We start from the raw sequence: 23865 nt of genomic DNA on the forward strand, positions 1-23865 counted from the left end.
GCTATTTGGCCAAGGGAGGTTACATTCATTGGAACAACACATATCGATTTACTTCCTAACAAAGGAGAATAGAATGCTGTCAGAGGTGGAATCCTCCCCACTGTCCCTTTGCATTCCCATCTCAAAGGAAGTGACATCCAAAGGTAGTGACTGCCTCTAATCTCTACTCCCTATCACCAGAGCTGAGCTCTGAGTTCCATTAGCTCAGCATGGACTCAATGGTGAATTTTTTCAAAGGTGTAAAATCCACATGTAACCATAGTGTCGTGGGGGTATAAAAACGTGGTGGGTGCTGCAAATCTATTAAACACTTTGGGTTTTCTCAGACCGTTTCCTGGTGCATACTCTTAAGGCCTTGAATAATCTGACTTGTTGAGAAACTCACAACTGCTCTACGAGATGGCAAACATCTATTACTCAAGCAACATTATTACTTAATTGAAAGTAAGATACAATTGCAATCCCTGAAATTAAATGAAAACTGAAATAAAATGGAAAATGCACCAAATACTGAACAAGCCAGACGGTATCTGCTTTACTCAGGTCCAGTATGGGCTCTGCCTTTCCTTGGTCATCTGTTGCCGCCCTGATTTGTTCTGGCCTTTTCCTACCTCTTGTTCCCTCCTCTCTACATTCAGTCTGAAGAATGGTTCCGACTCAAAACGTCACCCATCTGTTTTCTCCAGAGATGCTTCCTGACCCGCTGAGTTACTCCAGCACTATGTGTCTCACTTACTAAGATCTATAAGCTTCACTAAGGCTCATATAGACAACTTCCATTGTCCTACCCTTATCAATCACCGTTGTCACCTCCTCAAAAAAAATAATTTATGTTAGTAAGACGTGACAAACAATGAGATTAAGCATTTGCTTTCCAGATTTATTTTATTTTGGATTTCCAACAATTGCCGTGTTCTGTACGTCACAGTGCCAGAATCAACATTTTTTAAATTTCACCTGTCCATTTGACCTTTCCTTAAACTTATATCATCACCAGACCGATCCCTTGCAGTTAATAAGCCTTCATCATTTTCTCTGAGCCAGTGCAAACATCATCTATGTCTTTCAATCTCACTTTATCTCCATCCTATCATTCACACTCAGTTTATTCTCTCCACACCTCCCCCTTCTCTGCAAGTTAAAACATGTTAGATTTCCAACATTTCTTATTTCTGACATCAAGTTCATCAACCTGAAATGCTAATTCTGGTTTTTTTTCTCCAGAAATATTATCTGATTAGTTTAGTTTCTAGATGCAGCATGGAAACAGGCCGTTCGTCCCACTGAGACCACGCTGACCATCGATCACCCTTGCACAACATCTATGATCAACGCACCAGGGTTAATTTACAGAAGCCAACTAACTTACAAACCTGCACATCTTTGGGATGTGGGAGGGAATCAGAGCACCCAGAAAAACCCCACATAATCAAGGAAAAGTTGCAAACTCCACACAGACAGCCCCCATAATCAGGATCGAACCCAGGTCTCAACTTGCACACACCGGCCAACAATGTCCCGGGTGGGACTAGTGTAGCTGGGACATTGTTGGCCGGTGTGGGCAAGTTGGGCCGAAGTGCCTGTTTCCACACTGTATCACTCTATGACTATGACTCTAGTGCTGTGAGGCACCAGCTCTACCACAGTGATTGTTTTCAGTATGTTCTGTTTTTATTTATTATTTGATCACTTACAAAGATTTAAAAAAAATTCTGGCAACGTCAGGTTAAACGTCTTGCGTCAGATCTGGGGCCGAGACCATAGTTTTCAGTTGCAGGGAGGGTGGGGGAAGGGTAAAGAAGGAAAGGGAATATCCCTGATAAAATGAGACCAGGGTTCCATGGTGATAAGCTATTGATGAAGCCATTTGGTTAATAGGTTAACAAGGTCAATAACTAAAAGGGAATATACACAAAGGAACATGCTGCAAAATAGAGTTGTAGGAAATGGCCGGCTAATCAGGTCTTTGACCTTGAATGTTAACTCCGTTTCTCTTTCCGCAAATATTGTACTGGACCTGCTGAGTGTTTCCAGCATTTTCTGTTTTTATATCATGATATATATTGTCTTTCATGCCTCCTTTCTTTGCAATAGTACCGGTTCCAGAAATATTTCACTCTGCATAATGTGCCTTAGGGTATTCGTAATAGCATTATATTAATGTAATTTTCTCTCCATATTCATATAAAATGTAAGCCCAATCTGCTTCTTCAAATAGATGTGATCCAAGAGAAATCTTCATACCACCACTAGCAGAACCATTTGTGGTGCCTTCTTATGTATTAATAGGTTGCTGTGATTGTGAGCCTGAGACCCCGACTGACCAGCGGTCACCCGTACACTAGTCCTATCCAACACAGTAGGGACAATTTACAGAAACCAATTAACCTATAAAGGTGCACATCTTCGGAATGTGGGAGGAAATCAGAGCACCAGGAAAAAATCGATGCAGATTCTCATTGGGAGAAAGCACAAACTCCGTACAGTCAGTGGTCAGGATCGAACCCAGGCCTCTGGCGCTGTTATGCCCCTGTCCCACTTAGGAAACCTGAACGGAAACCTCTGGGGACTTTGCGCCCCACCCAAGGTTTCCGTGCGGTTCCCGGAGGTTGCAGGTGGTTGCCGGAGGTTGCAGGTAGTGGAAGCAGGTAGGGAGACTGACAAAAACCTCCGGGAACCTCCGGGAACCTCACGGAAACCTTGGGTGGGGCACAAAGTCTCCAGAGGTTTCCGTTCAGGTTTCCTAAGTGGGACAGGGGGATAAGGCAGCAGTTCTATCACTGTGCCACTGTGCCGCCATTCAAGCAGATCTAACAATATTTAATTTACTCGAACAACATTTAAATATGGGCCAAAAGCAAGTAGGTGGTATTAATGTAGATGGGGCATCTTGGTTGGCATGGGCATGTTAGGGCAGAAGGCTTGTTTCTGTGCTGTATGACTTTATGAATCTATGACTGTAAGGTGTGAGAAGGTAGAAAAAACAGAGGGAAGTTATTAATAAGGAATTATACTCTGCAAGGAGTTACCAAGCTAGACGATCGTGCCATAATATTCATGATGTGGGAAAACGTAGTGGCCAAACGTGTTTCATGGTCTATTGTTTTTATTGCAAAATGTATTCTTGTGGTCTGTTAATCAATTCAGATCTTAATACATCAGAATACATTTACACTGCTTCACAGGGTCTGTGAGAATAAAGCACTCCAGCATCCAATATCATTACACTGAGACAATAAGTGGTGAGGTAAGATAGACACAAAATGCTGGAGTAACTCAGCGGGACAGGCAGCATCTCTGGAGAGAAGGAATGGGTGATGTTTCAGGTCAAGACCCTTCTTCAGAAGGTCTAGGGAGTCTGAAAGGGCCTCGACCCAGAAAGGCACCCATTCCTTCTCTCCAGAGATGCTGCCTGTCCCGCTGAGTTACTCTAGCATTTTGTGTCTATCTTCGGTGTAATCCAGCATCTGCAGTTCCTTCCAACACAAGTAGTTAAGTAATTTGGGCAATTTGCAAAGACTGCTCTTTGATCCAATATAGAATCACTGCTCAGATTGCATATAAAAAAGAAACACGCTATTTCAAGCAAGTTGTGCTCAACGGTTGTACTAAATGAAGCGTAATTTCTAATTTTCAAATGCATCGCTAGAAAATACATTTAAACAATCTGTATGGACTTTAAAAAGATCTACATGGATCGCTAATACAATCCATATTTTGTGAAAAGATCATTGCTATCCTTTACAATTTAATTTGCCAACATTAAATAGTTTTATTACCTTACATAGAGAATGACATTTCTAAGGTTGTATGGCAACAACAAGATTTCTTGTTCTGTATATATAGTTAGTCATATATATAGAATGAAAGTTCAATCATGTATCTCAGCAAATGATCATAATTCATCTGAATAAGGGTCTCAACCCGAAACGTCACCTATCCATGTTCTCCAGAGATGCTGCCTGACCTGCTGAGTTGCTCCAGCACTTTGAACCCAAGAGAACAGAGTGTTCCAGTGGGTAGAGTTTTCCAGGACTTTGACTCCCAGAATGATGAAGGACTGTTAACATATTCCCAGGTCAGGTTGGTGAATGACTTGAGGAGGAGCATGCAGATGATGGTGTCCCTCCCATCAGTTTCCCTAGCCTTTCTGGGTGGCAGGAGTTTGAGAAGTGTTGTTGATGCCGGCTGAAAAAGTAACTGCAGTGTATTTTATAAATGATGGTGAGAATGACTATTCTGGATAATTAACAGGCTGACTTGTGCTTATGGTATCAAGATCCTTGAGCGTTATTTGTGTTGCGCTCATTCAGGTAAGTGGAAAGCATTCATCACACTCCTAACTAATGCCTTGTAAATGGTCCAACACCTTGGGATGTCAAAAGGTGAGTCACTAGCTGCTGGGTTTTTAGATGTCTAATCTAGTTAAGTTTCTACTTAATCGTGACCTCTTGCTCCTCAAGGATATTGAAGGTGAGGAATCCATCAATGGTAATGCCATTAAACGTCAAGTAGGTGGTTAGATTCTTTGGTTGGTTTTGAGTTTGAGTTTAGTTTATAGTCACGTGTACCGAGGTACAATGAAAAGCTTTGGTTGCGTGACAACCAGTCAGCGGAAAGACTAGTAGATGATGTCTGACCGGTTGAGTTACTCCAGCTTTTTGTGCCTATCAGTGGAAAGACAATACATGGCTTCAATCGAGCCATCCACTGTGTACAGATACAAGCTACAGGGAATAACATGAATAAAGTTTACAGCAAGATAAAGTTCAGTAAAGTCCGACCAAAGATAGTCCGAGTCCATACATCATTCACCCGTTCACATCAGCTCTAGATGATTCCACTTTAGTATCCATTCTCTGCACACGATGGGCAATTTACAGAGGCCAAATAACCTACAAACCCACACATCTTTAGGATGTGGAAAGAAACCGGAGGAAACCCACACGGTCACAGGGAGAACATGCAAACTCCACACCGACAGCATCCAAGGTCAGGATCGAACCTGGGTCTCTGGCACTGTGAGGCAGTAGATCTACCAGCTGCGCCAATACGCCACCCATGTCAACCTGAAAGGATAACTCTATTTGTCTTAGCACTGATGTGCTCTTACATTCTGAGTTTTTTAAGCATTTTCTGTTTTTCTTTCAGATTTCCAAATCTGCAGTTTTGTTTTGTATTTTCACAAACTCGCAGATCATTTCATTTGCAGGCACAATGCTATTGATTCCTTTGGTGAAGGATCCACAAGCAGAAGGTTCCTTTAATTCTAGAATAAAACTGATGGCATGGAATAGACTATTTTGCAGGGAGTGTACACCTACTGTCACATAATTAGGTCATTGTCTGCAGCAGAAGACAAAAATCTGCAATTAAAATACAGGAGGCAAGGATAAATAAGGACATACTGTTCTCCAAACAATAGAATAAAGACTCCGTCTTCAAAAAAAAACACAACGTAAAAATATTTGCAGAGAGAATTTGGAATCAAGTCAATTGATAAACGAAATGTAATCTCCCTGTGAAATTTTAATTTTATTTGTAGTTCCTCTCTTTGGCAATGAAGAGCTTTCTCCAGAACACGTGCAATCCAGTTTAATCGGACATAGTTTCAGAGGCAGAAGTGGACAACCAGTTAATATAAAGCATTAGCATACTTTGATCTGGAATCCAACTCAGTTCAGATTAATGGACCATAGACCATAATGGATCCTTCAATGTCAAGGATGCAAATGATTATTCAGTACACATTCTGTATGAATAGATCCCATACTCAAGTTGGTGCAATTCAACAGTACAGCACTGCCCATCATTTCATTCTCTGATGTGTGTGTGTCCCTGATGTGATATCCCCTAGGCCTCACCTGGACTTACACCTATTTCTCCCCTCCCACCCCACCTATGTTCCTTCCTCTGGCATCACAGTTTGCAACTCTTCAGTCCTTTTGTCTCACACCTTCTGTATTTTTCTAGCCTTTGTCCAACCATCTTCCTATCAAAAATCTCCCTGGTAGACAAAGGTTCCGGAGAAACTCAGCGGGTGCAGCACCATCTATGGAGCGAAGGAAATAGGAAATTTCCCTCACCTCTATCAACGTTTTACCAGCCAAGCTATGTCCTCTCTTCCAGCTTTCTTCCCCTGCCCTCGCCCCGCCCCACAATCAGTCTGAAGGGGCAGCACGGTGGACCAGCAGTAGAGTTGCAGCCTTACAGCGCCACAGACTCAGGTTCGATCCAGACTACCGGTGTTGTCAGTACGGAGTTTGCACATTGTGACTGTGTGGGTTCTCCAGTTTCCTCACACATTCCAAAGACATACAGGGTTGTAGGTTTGTAGGCTTCAGTAAAAATTGTCCCTAGTGTGTAGGATCGTGTTAGTGTATGGGGATCGCTGGTCGGCGGAGATTTGGTGGGCCGAAGGGCCTGTTTCCGCATTTTATTTCTAATCTATACTGAATGAAACTAAAAGGGTCCCATCCATGTTCTCCAGAGATGTTCTTGAAATTTCCACCCTGACACCCAACAATACAATCCAAACTATCTGCAAATGCAACCATGCATTTCGTCCATCTGTGTAGATGTCCTTCTTCTTGGTCAGTCGCTTGGAATCCAGGATGGCTAAATTTAGTTTCGTTTAGATTTTTTTATTTAGAGATAGAGCGTGGAAACAGGCCCCATGACTCACCGATTCCACACCAACCAGCAATCACCCATACATTAGTTCTATCCTACATACTGGGGACAATTTACAGAAGCCAATTAACCTACAAACCTGCACGTCTTTGGAATGTGGGAGGAAACCAGAGCACCCGGAGAAAACCAGTTCGGTCACAGGGAGAACATACATACATCTCTGTACAGACAGCACCCGTAGTCAGGATTGAGCCCGGGTCTCTGGCGCTGTAAGGCAGCAGCTCTACCGCTGCACCACTGTGTCGTCCATGTTTGGAATGCTGATCTGGCAATGAACACCAGCATTGACTCAAATTATCCTTCCAGGGAATTTGAAGAATCTTGTCAAAACAGAATTGGCAGTATTTTTTTGGTGTGTTTAATTAGCTGCTGCTTCTGAGTTCAGGATGATGTGGCTTGAACAGTTTCCCATTGCCCTCAAGATTAGCTCCACCCCTGAAGGAAATCTGTTTGAGGTGATGCACAATGTTGTAGTAAGCAAATGTTAAGCCAAAAATCCAATCCAGTTTAACACCAGTCTTCACTGAGACTGGCCATGCTGTTGACCCATCGGTTAGTTTAGTTTATTGTCACGTGTACCGAGGTTCTGATTTTGTAGCAGACAGATGAAAGAGTATGCATGATCATAATCGAGACATCCACAGTGTACAGATGCATGGTAAAGGGAATAACGTTTAGTGGAAGATAAAGTCCAGTAAAGTTCAATTAAAGATAGTCCAAATGTCTCCAAAGAGGTAGATTGTAGCTCAGGACCACTCTCCAGCTGTAGGTGGCATGGTTCAGTTGCCTGATAACAGCTGGGAAGAAACTGTCTCTAAATCTGGAGGTATGACTTGATTTGCATGCCAACATGGTGCAAAGGTAAGACAGAGACAAATTCCTGAGAGGAGCAGAATTTGAGGAAGGTGATCCACAGAATATCTTGAATAATGGAATTGAAGTTTTAGTGAAGTCAGGAATGGCCATGTATGGTAACCAGTGCTGCTCCCTGTGTTTCTGCTAAAGTTGCTGCACAGTAAAAAAAAAATCATGTCCAGTGCATTTCCAGATGGATGAATCCATGTTGCAATTCATGACTGCACTTAACTTTCAAATAAGGGGAAGAGTGCAAGGTCAAGCCATCTTATCAACCATTTAACCTCAACAAATTAGTTAAATTATTGCCTGCCTTTTATGTCTACATTTATTTAACCATTTCATTTAACATGTTGTTGAAATGTGTTAAAACTGCCAATAGAAGTTAAAGAGATGATGTGACGTGAAATTGTGAAAGAACAACTCTGTACCCAAAGCCAATAATGAGCAACGTTTAATCTTTTTATAACTGAGTTCCCCCAGTAATGTATTTTCCAATATGTAGGTGTATTGAATGAACAGGCAAGGAAAAAATATATAATTACCAATGTATCTCATATTGATGCAGAGAACACAAGTGAGAGATCAGATGGATAAGATGCAGTCTAAGTGTGGGTTCAGCGCTTAAGGATGATAATTAATAACAATTAATACGGTTAAGACAATGTTAACGTTATTTGTGACTTCTCGCTAAAAAAGTGTGAAATGCAGAGAAAAGGATAGAAGTTGTGCGGGATGTAATGCCAGAGGAAGGAATATAGGTGGAAGGAGAAGGGGAGGGGGTAAGGTGTAAGGGAGAAATCGGTGCACATCCAGGTGGGGTACAGAGGAGAGACGGGGATAAAACAGGCTTTTTAAAAAAAAAATCAGCCACAGATTTTTAAACAGCACTCCGTGTAAATTAATTTCCAGAAAAGACTCTAAAATGGGCATTATGTCGGTTTGTACATTAGCTGCAGCCTGGGGGAGATGAGAAATGAAATGACCCATTTTGGGATTAGCTCTCTTTTTGACATACTTGGAGCTGGCTCAGAATCCCATAAATTTTACACCTCATTCAATGTTTCTCCCCAAAAACAGCTGCAATAGGGCCCACTGTGCCTCAGCAGGATAGGTGACTTCAAGTTTGGCCCAAGTTAAGTGTAAAGCAGGGCAGAAAAAATGCTAGGAGGCCTCCTGCAGCTGTCAGTATCTCTGAATCTTTTTACTGCGCCTCAACATATTCCTGTTCCCAATTAGGGGATGGCTTAATGAAAGCATGCAGCTTTCAATAAACAGGTTCATCTCAATTTCATCAGCCAGGGCACCTGACTTATTATGAATTACAGGGTGGTATACCCAAGAAGGTCATGTCACTGCATCTGTTAATTCTCAATCAGCCGTCACTCGGTTCAAATACTGTTCGTGGAGCTTTTAAAGGTAATTGGAAAAGTGTTTTCTGCCATTTTCAGCCAAACATTATTTGTGCAAACTCTTGCTTAATGGTGATATGCTTTTTGCAGTAGTCTGAGATAGGCTGTGTATTGTTTTCAGAGCATAGAACATAGAACATGGAACAAAGTACAGGAGCAGTCTCTTTGACCCACAATGTCCCTGCTGTACATGATGCCCAGTTAAACTAATCTCCTCTGCTTGCACGTGATCCATATCCCTCCTTTCCCTCTATATCTATGTGCCTATCTAAAACCTCTTAAATGCCTCTATCGTATTTGCCTCCATCACCATCCCTGGCAGTGTGATCCAGTCACCTACCCTCCAGGTTAAAAAACTTACCCCGACTACTTAATTAAACTTTGCCCCACTCACCTTAAAGCTATGGCCTCTAATCTTTGCCATTCCCATCCAGGACAAGGGTTCTGACTGTCCATCCTATCTTTGCTTCTCAGAATTTTATACTCTTCTATCGGGTCTCCCTTCAGCCTCTGGTGCTCCAGAGACCATAATCCAAGTTTATCCAACCTTTCCTGATAATTAATACCCTCTATAGACACAAACCTCCTAAACAGCTAATATCCTCTAATCCAGCCCAATTTCTGTTAAACCTCTTCTGCATCTGAAAGCAAAAGCGTTGCCTTTCTATATTTCCTCATGATGTAGGAGGACGCTATTGAGCCCATCGTGTCTATGCCAGCTCCTAGAACATTCACATCAATCCCAATGTCCCTCTTATTTCCCCGTAACCTATTATCTTTCACAGGCCATCAACCCCAATTCCAATTTGCCTATTACTATCCTACAAACACTAGGGACAAGTCCACCACTGATTTTCCAGCATCTGTTGGTCCGGCCCCCGCTTTTTAATCCGAATAAAATTCCTGCCCGGAGATCCCCCCAAAAATGTGGCACCTAGGCCGGGTGAAGAAGCCGATCTCAACCTCATTGGGACTTCCGCAACCGTTCAGCGGGTCGAATTAGCCCCCTGCGGCCGGGACTCCGGAACTCCGTCCCGGCCGGCCGGCAGATCCATTCCCATTGCCGACTTCCACGGCCGACTTGGCGGGCCAGTATCCCGGCTCCCCACCAAAGGCCATAACTTCTGTTGGTCCGGCATAACGGATAATACGGAAAGGCTCTGGAACCAAAGATGCCGGGTAATCAGTAGTGGACCTGTATAATATAGACACAAATTAACATATCCAATAAGCAAATGTTTTTGATTTAGAGGAGATTAAATGAAAATAAGAATTTACTTCTATGTTTTGCCCATCGTTATCAGTGAAGGGAAACTGAAAATATTCTTCCTGAAAGGTTGGTGAAAGAAGATTAAATTGTAGCTCTCAGAATAGGATTAAACTACAAAGCATTTGAAAGGAAAGTAAATGCTGCTGAATGGAGTAAGAACAGGGAAGCAGGACTAATTTATTAATAGCCAACACTGGTGAATGGGCTAAATGATTTCTGGTATATCATTCTATGATCTTTCTTGAAATTTCAACAGGTTCAGAACCAATCTTCTTTGAAATACCTCCATGGGAAAGCTTTTTTTTTAATTATCCACTGTACCAAACTGCATTACTCTTAGATTCCGGACTGTCAAAGCTGCCACAGCCAGACATAAAAACAGCTTTTTTTTCCACCAGTAGTAGCTCTACTCAAAAACCAAAAATCTGTACCCTCATTTTACTCTGGTATTTTATTCAATTCACATGTTTAATCAATAATGTTTTATTATTAATGTTTAATGTTTTATGTGTCATTCCTAACTGTCACTGTATGCCATGTTGTCACTTGCGGGAGCAGCACCAAGTCAAATTCCTTGTATGTGAATACTTGGCCAATAAATGTATTAATTACTTCATTAATTTATGATTGCCCTGATTAGAACAACTGGTTAGGGCGTCACGTTGGCGCCCGAACATATTGCCAATTTCAACAGATCCCTTCTGCCTTCACGTGAACCAAAACCCCATTTCCTGCATGTTCTTGTGCCTATCTAAAAGCTCTTAAACAGCAATATGGTATCTGTTTTATGCCACCAGCCTTGGCAACACATTCCAAGCATCTACCGCTCTCTGTTTAAAAAAAACTTTTCCCTGATATCTCCTTTAAACTTTCCCCTTTTGACTGAAGCTATACTCTCCATTATATGACAGTTCCACCCTGTGAAAAGGATTCTGACTGTCTATTGGAATAAGGAGTTTTCAGTAATAAAAAAGGCATATGCTGGAAATACTCAGCAGGTCAGGCAACATCTATGAACTGAGAAACTGAATTAATGTTTTAAGTTATTTGCTTTCATTATGACCGTTATCGTTATTAGAGGTTACAGTATTGGGGAATGAAACATGTTCCATTGTGGGTCGATGATTTCAGCATTTACATTGTGAAAGTAAGGAGATAGCCACACTGTGGGGGATTGGTAATGGAGTGGAGAAGGAAAGTAATCACCAAGGCAAGGCATAGGTAGAGGGGCTGAAGGCTGGTGAAGTCTTTGGAGGATTGAATGTGGTGGGGATTCTGAAATCTACATAAAGGATGAAAATGATTGTCAATCAATATTAAGTCAAATTAAAATGAAATAAGTGGCGACAAACTCATGGAGTCTAGTGGAAGACTCCATTTCATGGCTTAGTTTTGTTGAGAGATACAGCGCTGAAACAGGCCCTTTGGCCCACCGGGTCCGCGCCGAAAAGCGATCCTGGCTCTAACACTATCCTGCACACGCTAGGGACAATTTACAATTACACCAAAGGCAATTAACCTACAAACCCGTATGTCTTTGGAGTGTGGGAGGAAACCGGAAATCCCAGAGAAAACCCATGCAGGTCACGGAGAGAACGCACAAACTCCACACAGACAGCACCCGTGGTCAGGATCGAACCTGGGTCTTTGGCGCTGGAAGGCAGCAACTCAACCGCTGCGCCACCGTGCCTCAACTCTAATTCCTCGCACATTGGCTGGGAGATTGGTTGCCTCAAACCACATAAACGTAGTCTAGGCATGGAATTCACACACATGTGACTTCAATGGCAAATGGCAATGGCTGCACATAATAAAGCCAGGGAAGAGAAGTTCATTTGATATTAAATGATTTTGATTTACTTTCCCGTTTCTTATCAATGATTCTGGCTGCTTTTAAATTGTTTTGCTTTTAAATTTATAAATAAATTATTTATTTCATATCTTAAAGCTTATAAAGTCAGAGGCATTCAGAAAAAGAAAATTAAAATGATCACAACTTTGGAAGCCAGCTAAATCAGCTAAGGCCTTGTTGTTACTGAGGCCCCACTGGTAGTATTCAGGATACCTTTGGCAGGTCTTATAACCTGAAAGTTATAATACCTGTCCTCTGCATTTCCCCAGTACATACCAAATCGAGATTTAGTAAGGACAGGCGTGGGGAGAGTAGGGGATAAGTCCGATCTATACTTTTCAAAATCCAATCCAATCAATGTTTGAAGTGGAGTTACCTACAGAGCAATGGGGATTGAACAGGTGGCATTAGAAGACATTTGGACAGGTACATTGATAGGAAATGTTTAGAGGGATATGGGCCAAACACGGGCTGGTTGGACTAGTGTTGATGGGGCACCTTGGTTAGTAAGGGCAACCTGGGCAGAAGGGCCTGTTAACATGCTGTATGACCCTAGGACTCTTTGACCAACTGGATAGATCCTTCAAAGAACTAAAACACAGGGAGTGGACTATCAAGCCTCCTCCTGTGATATAATTCTGGGAATATGATTCCATAATAAAAACTAACAATCAGCTGCTTTGGCCTAAAATGTAAAAGAATGGCCTTGATTTCTTTCCCCAGCAGGTCAGAATTATTGTTTGTGAGGTGAGCCATGATCTTCTTCAAGCTTCTTTGCTGAGAATCACCCTGCCCTGTGGGTCTCTGAGATTGTTCAGCTTACAAGTGTCATTCTTCCTTGCGGACTATTCATCTATTCCTCATTGTAGTATCAATCACTTTGTAAGGGTGGCCAGTTCTTTAAAACTGATAAAAGTAATTAAAGCTGTCCAAGGTGGTCAAATGGTAAAGTTGCATAAGGCTACCCTCCTCCACCCTAGTCATCGTACATGTTTCCCTGTCATCCTGTTGAATTTCACTGGCTGTATAATTCATTATCACCTACCCCCACCCCCCCACCCCCCCAGCCAACAATGGACCATTGTGCGCTCCACTTTTACTTGATCATCGTTTCATTTTGCATCTTTCATTCGCTTGTTCTATTTACCTTCTATATCTCCCGTTTCCCTTATCCCTGACTCTCAACCTGAAGAAGGGTCTTGACCCGAAACATCACCTATTCCTTTTTTCCAGAGGTGCTGCCTGACCTACTGAAATACTCCAGTTTTTTGTGTCTATCTTCAGTGTAAACCAGCATCTGCAGTTCCTTCCAACACAAAAGGGACTTTAGTTCAGTTTACAGATATGGTGTGGAAATAGGCCCTTCGGCCTAGTGAGTTGAACCGAAGCACATCCACTTTTAGGAGGTGGCATTGTGGCGTTTACTTTAATTGGGCTAGATTCTTGTTAAAATTACTTGTCTAGAATTTACCCAGTGGATCTGCACTACCACAGATATAGCATACAAAATAGCTAAGAAAAATAATGGCATCTGCACATAAGTTGAATGGCGAGCTTTCCATTTTGTTAGGCGGGTAAAGTTAAATCAAGCCATGATGGTCTCATTGGCATTTGGTGAAATGAGAGAGACAGAGCTGGTAAACTCAAATCAACCCCTGTTGACACAGTCAAAACTATTCAATACTCCTCTGCACAGTCCTTGTCACAAGCCTTCATAGCAAATTGGAGCTGACAGCCTGAAACTGTTCACATAGATTTTCTGTTTCACATCTCAACTATGGTGTATTAAATCACACCAAAAGGGCTGACATCTTAAAATCCTTTCTCTGTCAGTAATTTGAAAGTCTACCTGCATTGCTGGAGGTCATCTTCAGAAGCAAGGTCAATATTATCAATAAATAGTAACCAACAAATTATACATCTGCACTAATTTTAAAGCAAAGTTTACTATTACAATCTTTTATTGGACTAGCATATTAAAATGGAATCCCTTGCATGAAAACAACAGTCGCTTACTGCAGGTCAAGCATTCTGCATCCCATGGACTTTGAAAGATGTTCCATTTAGAGGAAATATCTGTGTGTAGATTTCATACACATCAAGCCAGGGTTTCTTCTGTTCTCTAACTGAAGTATTATTTCACTTTTAATCTCCAAAGAGTGGCATGGATATCAGTACTTTATTAAAATGAAAATTCAATTAAGCGTCTAACTTACAGTGGTTTTAGTAATAAATTGTCCAGCTGACAACTTTAGTTAAAATCTTTCAGGAACAAGGTATCTCATTTACACAGATACTCGACAGTCTGGGTTGGTTGCGACACAGGCAGGTTTGAAATCCACTTGGAGTTACTGCTGTAACAAATATCCACAGTGTAAGAAAATCCGACGCAAATGGACTGTCATTTCGATTTTTGTAATACGTCTGCTTGAATTCTTTTAAAAACAACTTTATTTTGTTCAATACTGGGTCGTGTATAGATAGCACAAGGAAGCGCGCGCTCGTAATCCCAGTAGCATGTATATGCGCTGTTAAAGTGAAATGCAGGGTCAGTGCACAAATCGCATATTAACAGGGAAGGTCATAGTGGGCAATGCACTTTGAACAGAGCAATCAGCAAAAGCAGCAAATCATCTTAATCAATCAAATTATGCACAATGAGCCATTCTTGTCCTGCTAATGCTCCGAGATGAGTCTGGCTTTACCTTTGGAAATTAAACTCGATTTGACTGTGAGGCATTTTTAATAGCATGTGAGGGTGATATTAAGTTATGAATTTACCAGACTAACCCCAGTCTAGTTTAGTTTAGAGATACGGCGTGGAAACAGTTCCCTTCGGCCCACCGAGTACGCACCGACCAACGATCCCTGCATATTAACGCTATCCTACACACACTAGGGACAATTTACACTTATACCAAGCCAATTAACCTACAAACCTGTAGGTCTTTGTAATGTGGGAGGAAACCGAAGATATCGGAGAAAAACCCACGCGGTCACAGGGAGAACGTACAAACTCAGTACAGACAGCACCCGTAGTCGGGATCGAACCCGGGTCTCCGGCGCTGCAAGTGCTGTAAGGCAGCAACTCTTTTAATATGATTACAATTGAGCCACCCACAGTGTACAGAGATACATGATAAAGGAAATAATAAATGCTGCAGTAGGCTGCACAGAATATAAGCTAAAAACCACTGGATGCTTTAGTGAAAGGATTCTGCCAAATATAGTATCATTGGTATTTGTTGACAAGATAGCAACACACCCAATTGTCCATTGCTGTCAGTATTTTTAATTGCTCATTTCATTGGTATTCATGTCATTGAATTGGATTGCATTGATTGAGATTATCTCTGATCATCAAATCAACATGAAGAATTTGTGCAACGTATTAAAATTACTTTCCACTGCAAATGTAAATGCAGGCACCATAATTGAAAGTGTGTGATCTTAAGTTGTCTTGTAGAATGGAATTATCTTGGGAGAACATAAATCTCAAAACCATAAGGTGAAGCATAGAATCTTTTGCCCAGAGCAGGGGGATCAAACACCAGAGGACATACAGTACATAGGTTTAAGGTGAGTGGGGCAAGATTTAATAGGAACCCGAGGGGCAACTTTTTCACTGAGAGAGTGGTGAATTTATGGAATAAGTTGCCAGAAGAGGTAGTTGCGATAGGTACCATAACAGCATTTAAAAGACAAGTGGACAGGTACATGGAGAGGAAGGATTTAGAGAAATATAGGTGAAATGCGGGCAAATGGAACTAGCTTCGATGGGGCATCTTGTTCAGCATGGATGAGTTGGGCCAAAGGGCATATTCAGTGCTGTATGACTATGACAATGTTCGTTATTCCTAATTGCCTTTAGTTGTTTATGTTTGAAAAAGGACATAGAAAATGAGACTTGGCTTTTTTAGACTAACGATTTTGTAATACCCCTTCAAAAATTCTTCACATCAATAACAACAGGACCAGAGGACAGAGGTCTAAGGTGAGGGGGGAAATATTTAATAGGAACCTGAGCGGTAACTTTTTCAAAGGTAGGGTGGTGGATGTATGGAACGAGCTGCCAAAGGATGTAGTTGAGTCAGGTAGTATCGCAACGTTTATGAAACATTTGGACAGGTACATGGACAGGCAGGATTAGAGGGATATGGGCCAAACTCAGGTGGATGGGACTAGTATAGATGGGACATGTTGGGCAAGTTGGGCCGAAGGGCCTGTTTCCACACAATATGACTATGACTCAAATATTGTCCAGCAACCGAAGTTCCCAGGAAAGCCCACGGGCTGGATATTTTATGAAATATGAAGATCTGAGATGCCTCACTCTCTCTTATTGCATGCTTTACAATAAGCTCCTCCTCATTTCAAGGGCAGATTCAGACTCCCACTGTGAAGCATTCTGCGCTAGTTTTTTTTCCCCTCCTATTTTAGTCTGATTAAAAATTTACAAACAGGAGAGAATCTAGCCTGAGTGTGATAATGATGGATCATGTAAAGAGAGTGCAGTAGTTAGCACTAAAATGTGATATCCTGTTACTGTCTTATCGATGTGACACCCATTAGTGTCTGATAATAGTAACCAATCGGTTGTTCTGTCTTTCTCAATTTCCTTAAAGAAAAATATCCCTCTTGCATCAGGGATAGAGAAGATAATGTACTAAATAATAAATGCAATTAAAGCTTTTCTTCTTGTCATACAAAATTGATGTCACTTCCTGCATGAGCGTATGTGGTGTTAAGAAACAAATGGATTAAACATAGTCTCAAATATGATTTTCTACACCAGAATATTCTCAGAACTCTGACACTGTGCATTTATTTCTTCAGACAAACAGGAAGAGTTGTATCTACAAGAATTTGCTGCTTTAAAGGACATCTTATCTCCGAGGATGTCACGGTACTATCATACAATCAATAACCATGTTGTCTAAAACCCATAAGGGAAATTAGCCTTTGGGATTTCATAAATGTAACATATTTTTCCAGTTATTCAATTAAATAAAGAATTATTAATTTAGGACAACAGTCACTCATTGTTAATTGACATTTTTTTTAGATGGCATCAGGGATGTGAAAAGCAATGGAAAGTTAGTAAGATGTAATTTTAAAAGGGGGGTATTGTTTTATCAATAAAAGGGGGAATGTTTCACAAGTTATACACTGCTGAAAGAGAAAAGCATGAAAACATTGGGAATAAAAATATTTTACACAAAATGTAAGATTTTAGTTTTCACAAAAACTCATTTTGTGATACACTCCACTTCCGCAAATAAGTAAAAGGCAGGAATAATTATACGTATGGAATTGGTTGTGGGAAGCTGATCACTCCCAAGTTCACTTTGGACTTGAATTCATAATGGTCCCTCCAAAACCTGATAGCAGTTTATTGAATTTTGTGGTGAAAAGACACTAGAGATTGCAATGTTATGACGCAATGGATATAATGGAATGCCTAAATTTGAATGAATAGACTGCATTTCCAATTCACATGTTATTAATACTATTGATTTTGCTAGACTAAATGATGATGTTATCCCACACAACTATTCGTTCACTGCCTTTCCCCACCAGAACAACCCTGCAAATGCTTCCGTTCGTGATCTGCAGCTCAGATCCAAACCAGCAGTTGGCCTGGGGATTCAATCAGTCCAACATTATCTAACACTCCACTTTAAAATATACGTGCAGCATTGCAGTGAAAAGAGAAACAAATGAATGAATGAATGAATGAATGAATGAATGAATGAATGAATGAATGAATGAATGAATGAATGAATGGCGAATAATTTTATTGGTCAAGTATTCACATACAAGGAATTTGCCTTGGTGCTCCGCCCGCAAGTGGCAACATGACATACAGTGACAGTTAGGAATGACACATAAAACATTAATAATAAAACATTATCGATTAAACATATGAATTAAATAAAATACCAGAGCAAAAGGAGGCTACAGATGTTTGGTTATTGAGCAGAGCTACTACTCGTGCAAAAAAAACTGTTTTTATGTCTGGCTGTGGCAGCTTTGACAGTCCGGAGTCGCCTTCCAGAGGGGTGATTCAAAGAGTTTGTGGCCAGGGTGAGAGGGGTCAGAGATTATCTTGCCCGCTCGCTTCCTGGCCCTTGCAGTGAACGGTTCGTCATTGGAGGGAAGGTTGCAGCCAATAACATTCTCAGCTGATCGGACAATTTGCTGCAGCTTCCGGATGTCTTGCTTGGTGGCTGAGCCAAACCTAACCATGATGGAGAAGATGACAGACTCTACGATGGCCATATAGAATTGGACCATCATTCCCTGTGGCAGATTGTGCTTCCTCAGCTACCACGGGATGTTCATCCTCTGTTGTGCCTTTTTTACTGTGGAGTTGATGGTAGCCCCCCATTTAAGGTCCTTGGAGATGATGGTTCCCAGGAACTTAAAAGAATCCACAGATGTGACTGTGGTGTTGTTGATGGTGAGTGGGGTGAGGGGAGAGGGAGCTCTCCTAAAGTCTACATGCTTTCATGCTAAAGTGGGTGTGCCAGTTTTGCTGGTCATATGGCAATATTTACCATACTATTAATACTACACCCTCACAATTACTGTAAACGTGAATACACAACATGGCATTATACTAAGTCACGCATCCATACCAGTGCTCATTGCTGGTTTGCACAAGTGGGTGATCACAAACACAACAAAGAAAGGAGCTACGAATTCTCAACCTTCATTATTCGGGTGACAACCCAATAGAAACATAAAATCATAGAAATTAGGTGCAGGAGAAGGCCATTAGGTCCTTTGAGCCAGCATTGCCATTCAATATGATCATGGCTGATCATCCAAAATCAGTACCCCGTTCCTGCTTTATCCCCATATCCCTTGATTCCATTAGCCCAATGATCTAAATCTAACTCTCTCTTGAAAACATCTGGTGAATTGGCCTCCACTGCCTTCTGTAGCAGAGAATTCCACAGATTTACAATCTGGGTGAAAACGCTTTTCCTTATCTCAGTCCGAAATGACCTACCCCTTATTCTTAAACTGTGACCCCTGGTTCTGGACTCCCCCAACATCGGGAACATTTTCCTGCATCTAGCCTGTCCTATCCCTTAAGAATTTTATATGTTTCAATAAAATCTCCTCTCATCCTTCTAAATTCCAGTGAATAGTGGGATGGAGTTTAATGGAGTGGACTACCTGCCCGTTGTAGAAGTTGTATCCCATTTATTTCATGGAATGGAAACAAGGTCAATTCTACTACAATCCAAATAGTTGAGGAAGATAGTATTAACCACATTGGCCCCACCCTTAAGAATAAATCACGCTCTTAGTAGCCCCATTTGTTGTGGTTTCTACCCTCATTTAAGAAGGTCAGAATAATCTTTTTCCAGTTTTCTGTCACCAGGACATCTTCCAAAGATTCAGAAGCTGATTGGCCTTTACTGGTTTTACCTTGCACTAAACGTTATTCCCATACCCTGTGAATGGCCCAATGGTAATCATGTATTGTCTTTCTGCTGACTGATTGGCATGCAACAAAAGCTTTTCACTGTACCTCAGTACACGTGACAATAAACTAAAACTGACAACTGAAGCATGAAAGACAACACTGGCTGTTCCCTGTTGCCAATGGCCTTTCAATTACAATTCTTCGTATGCATCTGGCAGTTCGTAAGAATTGCCATTGTTGCTTTCTACCCATGGAACTCAGCCGTTTATTATCAGAAGAGTAAATTGTGCAAACGTTGGAGGGATTTCATACTGAGACACTTACAGAGGCTCTGGCTGGTTTACGATTGCTCTACATTTTGAACATTCATTATTTATCAGTAGGAAAAAAATAATTTCTTCAGTCTTAAAATAATCTCTTGTGTTTTTTTTGGATTAGTCTCTCGCTATCTTCATAGCTATTCTGATTGTGAGCCAGCTGTCATCCATCAACACAGTGCCGTGCTCGCAGGCACTAGAAAAAACTGGATAAAACACAAGATTTTAATCATCGTATTAAGCTGCGAGAACTGTTGTCACTTATCCGCCTCATATGTTGGGATCACTGCCGTCTGATTAGCCCTGGTCGTTCACTCAATCTAATTCAATTGTGTGCTGTTATCTTTAGTTTTGTGAAACAGTGCCATTATAGTGAGATGGCTATGAGTGCCAGCTGTTTATCTTTCTATGTTTTGTTTCCATTTTCAGTGAAATTCAGGATCCCTTTGCTCGCTGTGCAACCTGGTCCATTGGTAATTTGGTACAGCTCGGATGGTGTGACGTTGGCTGATTTCCTGAAAAGCTGTTGGGAACTTTGGTGATTGACCAGGGTGAGGCGCTAACAGGCTAGATGCCGCTTAGGTGAATATTCTGCTGTGCTCAGCGGCATTGAAGCCACCTTAAGGAGATCAAGGAGTCATAAAGTGATACAGTGTGGAAATAAGCCCCTCACCCCAACTTGCCTTCGCTGACCAACATACCCCATCTACTCTAGTCCCACGTGCCTGCGTTTGGCCCATATCCCTCTAAACTTATATATCCATGTACCTGTCCAAATGTTTTTCAAATGTTGTGTTAGTACCTGCCTCATCTACCTACTCTGGCAACTCGTTCCATATACCTACCACCCTTTGTGTAAAAAGGTTGCCCCTCAGGTTCCTATTCATAAGTTCATGAGTTCTTGGAGCAATTAGGCCATTCATCCAATCGAGTATATTCTGCCATGGCTGATCTATCCGTGGGTGATCTTTAGAGTCATAGAGTCATAGAGTCATACAGTGTGGAACAGGCCATTCGGCCCTAGTCGCCCACACCGGCTAGCAATGTCCCAGCTACACTAGTCCCACTTGCCTGCGCTTGGTCCTTAACCCTCCAAACCTGTCCTATCCATGTACCTGTCCAACTGTTTCTTAAACGATGGGATAGTCCCAGCCTCAACTACCTCATCTGGCAGCTTGTTCCATACATCCATCACCCTCAGTGTGAAAGAGTTACCCCTCGGAATCTTATTAAATCTTTTCCCCTTCACCTTGAACCTACGTCCTCTGGTCCTCGATTCCCCTACTCTAGGCAAAAGACTCTGTGCATCTACCTGATCTATTCCTCTCATGATTTTGTATACCTCTATAAGATCTCCCCTCATCCTCCTACACTCCATAGAATAGAGACCCAGCGTACTCAACCTCTCCCTATCACTCACACCCTCTAGTCCTGGCAACATCGTCGTAAATCTTTTCTGAACCCTTTCAATCATGACAATATCTTTCCTATAACATGGTGCCCAGAACTGAACACAATATTTTAAATGTGGTCTCTTATACAACTGCAACAAGACCTCCCAACTTCCATACTCAATACTGATGAAGGCCAAAGTGCCAAAGGCCTTTTTGACCACCTTATCTACCTGTGACTCGACTTTCATGAAACTATGCACTTATACTCCTAGATCCCACTGCCCTACAACACTACCCAGAGGCCTACCATTTACTGTGTAGGTCCTGCCCTTGCTCGAAGACCCAAAATACAACACCTCACACTTCTCTATCTTTCCCTCTCAGCCCCTTTCTCCTGCCTTCTCCCCATAACACCTGACACCCCTGCTAATCAAGAATCTAAGTCAATCTCCACAGCCTTCTATAAAAGTCTACAATAACCTGCCTGAATGATTACCGCCCCGTAGCACTCACACCAATAATAATGAAGTGCTTTGAGAGGCTTATTAAACAGCACATGGTCTCTAAACTCCCCTCCAGTTTTGACCCGTTCCAGTTTGCTTATCGCCCGAACCGCTCCACAGAGGATGCTATTTCCTCTGTAGTCCACCTGAGCCTACAACACCTAGAGGAGAGGAACACCCACGTGCGGATGCTGTTTGTTGATTTCAGCTCAGCATTTAACTCGATAATCCCCCAGCATCTGGTGAGCAAACTGGCACCCCTAGGTTTCAATACCATACTATGCAACTGGATCCTGGATTTCCTTTCTGAAAGACCCCAGTCTGTGCGGGTGGGGAAGAACACCTCCTCGGTCATCACACTGAGCACCGGATCCCCTCAGGGCTGTGTCCTGAGTCCGCTGCTCTTCACATTGATGACACATGACTGTGTCGCCAGGTCCACTACTAACCATATCATCAAATACGCGGATGACACAACAGTAGTGGGCCTCATCCGCAATAACGACGACCAGGCATATAGAGAGGAGGTGGAACAGCTCGTGAGCTGGTGCAGCAGGAACAACCTTCTCCTAAATGTGAACAAAACCAAGGAGATAGTCGTCGATTTCAGAAGGAAAATTCAGCCCAGTCACACTCCACTTTGCATCAACAACTCAGCAGTGGAGCAGGTGAAAAGGATCAAGTTCCTGGGGGTGCATATAACGGACACCTTAAACTGGTCCACAAACATTACATCTCTGGCAAAACGGGCACAGCAGCGGTTGTACTTCCTCCGCAGGTTGAGAAGTTTACACCTCCACCCTCCCATCCTCGCCACTTTCTACAGAAGCACAATTGAGCCGGTCATGACCAGCTGCATCTCTACGTGGTGCGGCAGCTGTACAGCTGCGGACTGGAAGTGCCTTCAGAGAGTGGTGAGGACAGTGGAAAAAATAATTGGGACTTCTCTTCCTTCCATCATGGACATGGGGTACAAGCGCTGTCTGATTAGAGCTAAGGGCATTACCAGAGCCCACACACACCCACAATTTGGACTGTTTATACTGCTTAACTCTGGGAGGAGGTACCGCAGCATGAAGAGCGGGACAACCAGGTTCTGCAACAGCTTCATCCCCCAGGCCATAAGATTACTGAACAATCAACAAAACCGAGGCTAGAACTTTTTAAATATCGACACTTTTTTAAAAACTTTTTATATATATTTATTTTACAGAACCATGCACATGAGGCATTTTTATGGACGCACCTAGCACTTTTACTTTTACTATTTACCTGATTGGAGAGTCAAATGCAACGAAATTTCGTTCAAGGTGCACTGTGTCTAGGTGTATATCTGAATGACAATAAAGTTTTCATTCATTCTTCTGTGGTGATGAATTCTGCAGATTCACCACCCTGTGACTAAATAAATTCCTCCTCACCTCCTTTCTAAAGGTACGTCTTTTTATTCTGAACCTATGGCCTCTGGTCCTAGACTCTCCCACTCGTGGAAACATCCTCCCCACATTCATTCTATCCAGGCCTTTTACCATTCGGTACGTTTCAATGAGTTTCAAGGTATATGGGGGAAAAGCAGGAATGGGGTACTGATTTTGGATGATCAGTCATTATCATATTGAATGGCGGTGCCGGCTCGAAGGGCCAAATGGCCTACTCCTGCACCTATTTTCTATGTTTCTATGTTTGAGATCCACACACCCCCCTCCTCCCACCCCCTCCCCCACCTATTAAACTGATCTGGGACTAAATCTCCTTTTCGCTCAAAGTTCCTGGTTCGCGTCCGATGAATGGACAAGCGAAGATGCCGACTGACTACTGATAGTATGGAGGGAGAAGGGAGGGAGGGAGAGAGTGGGCAGGCAGGCGAAGGGAGACTTGCACCATTAACCCTTAGCTTCAGCTCATTCACAGTTTTCTCTGTCCCTTGAGGTTATGCCCTTCTTTCATTTCCCAGGTCAAGTTTCCAGCTGACAAGTAGTAATTGATCCGCCGGCTCGTTGGGCTGGTGGTAAGTGGGGGATATTGTTACAGCAAAAACAAATAGCGCATCCCAGGTCTGACCTTTTCCACTGTTCTCTTTTGTTGTGGTTTGCGAGGGCTTGCGTTTTTGGAGGAGCAGGGAACAAGG

This window comes from Amblyraja radiata, chromosome 14, assembly GCF_010909765.2.
Source record: "Amblyraja radiata isolate CabotCenter1 chromosome 14, sAmbRad1.1.pri, whole genome shotgun sequence".
In the NCBI taxonomy this organism is placed as follows: domain Eukaryota; kingdom Metazoa; phylum Chordata; class Chondrichthyes; order Rajiformes; family Rajidae; genus Amblyraja; species Amblyraja radiata.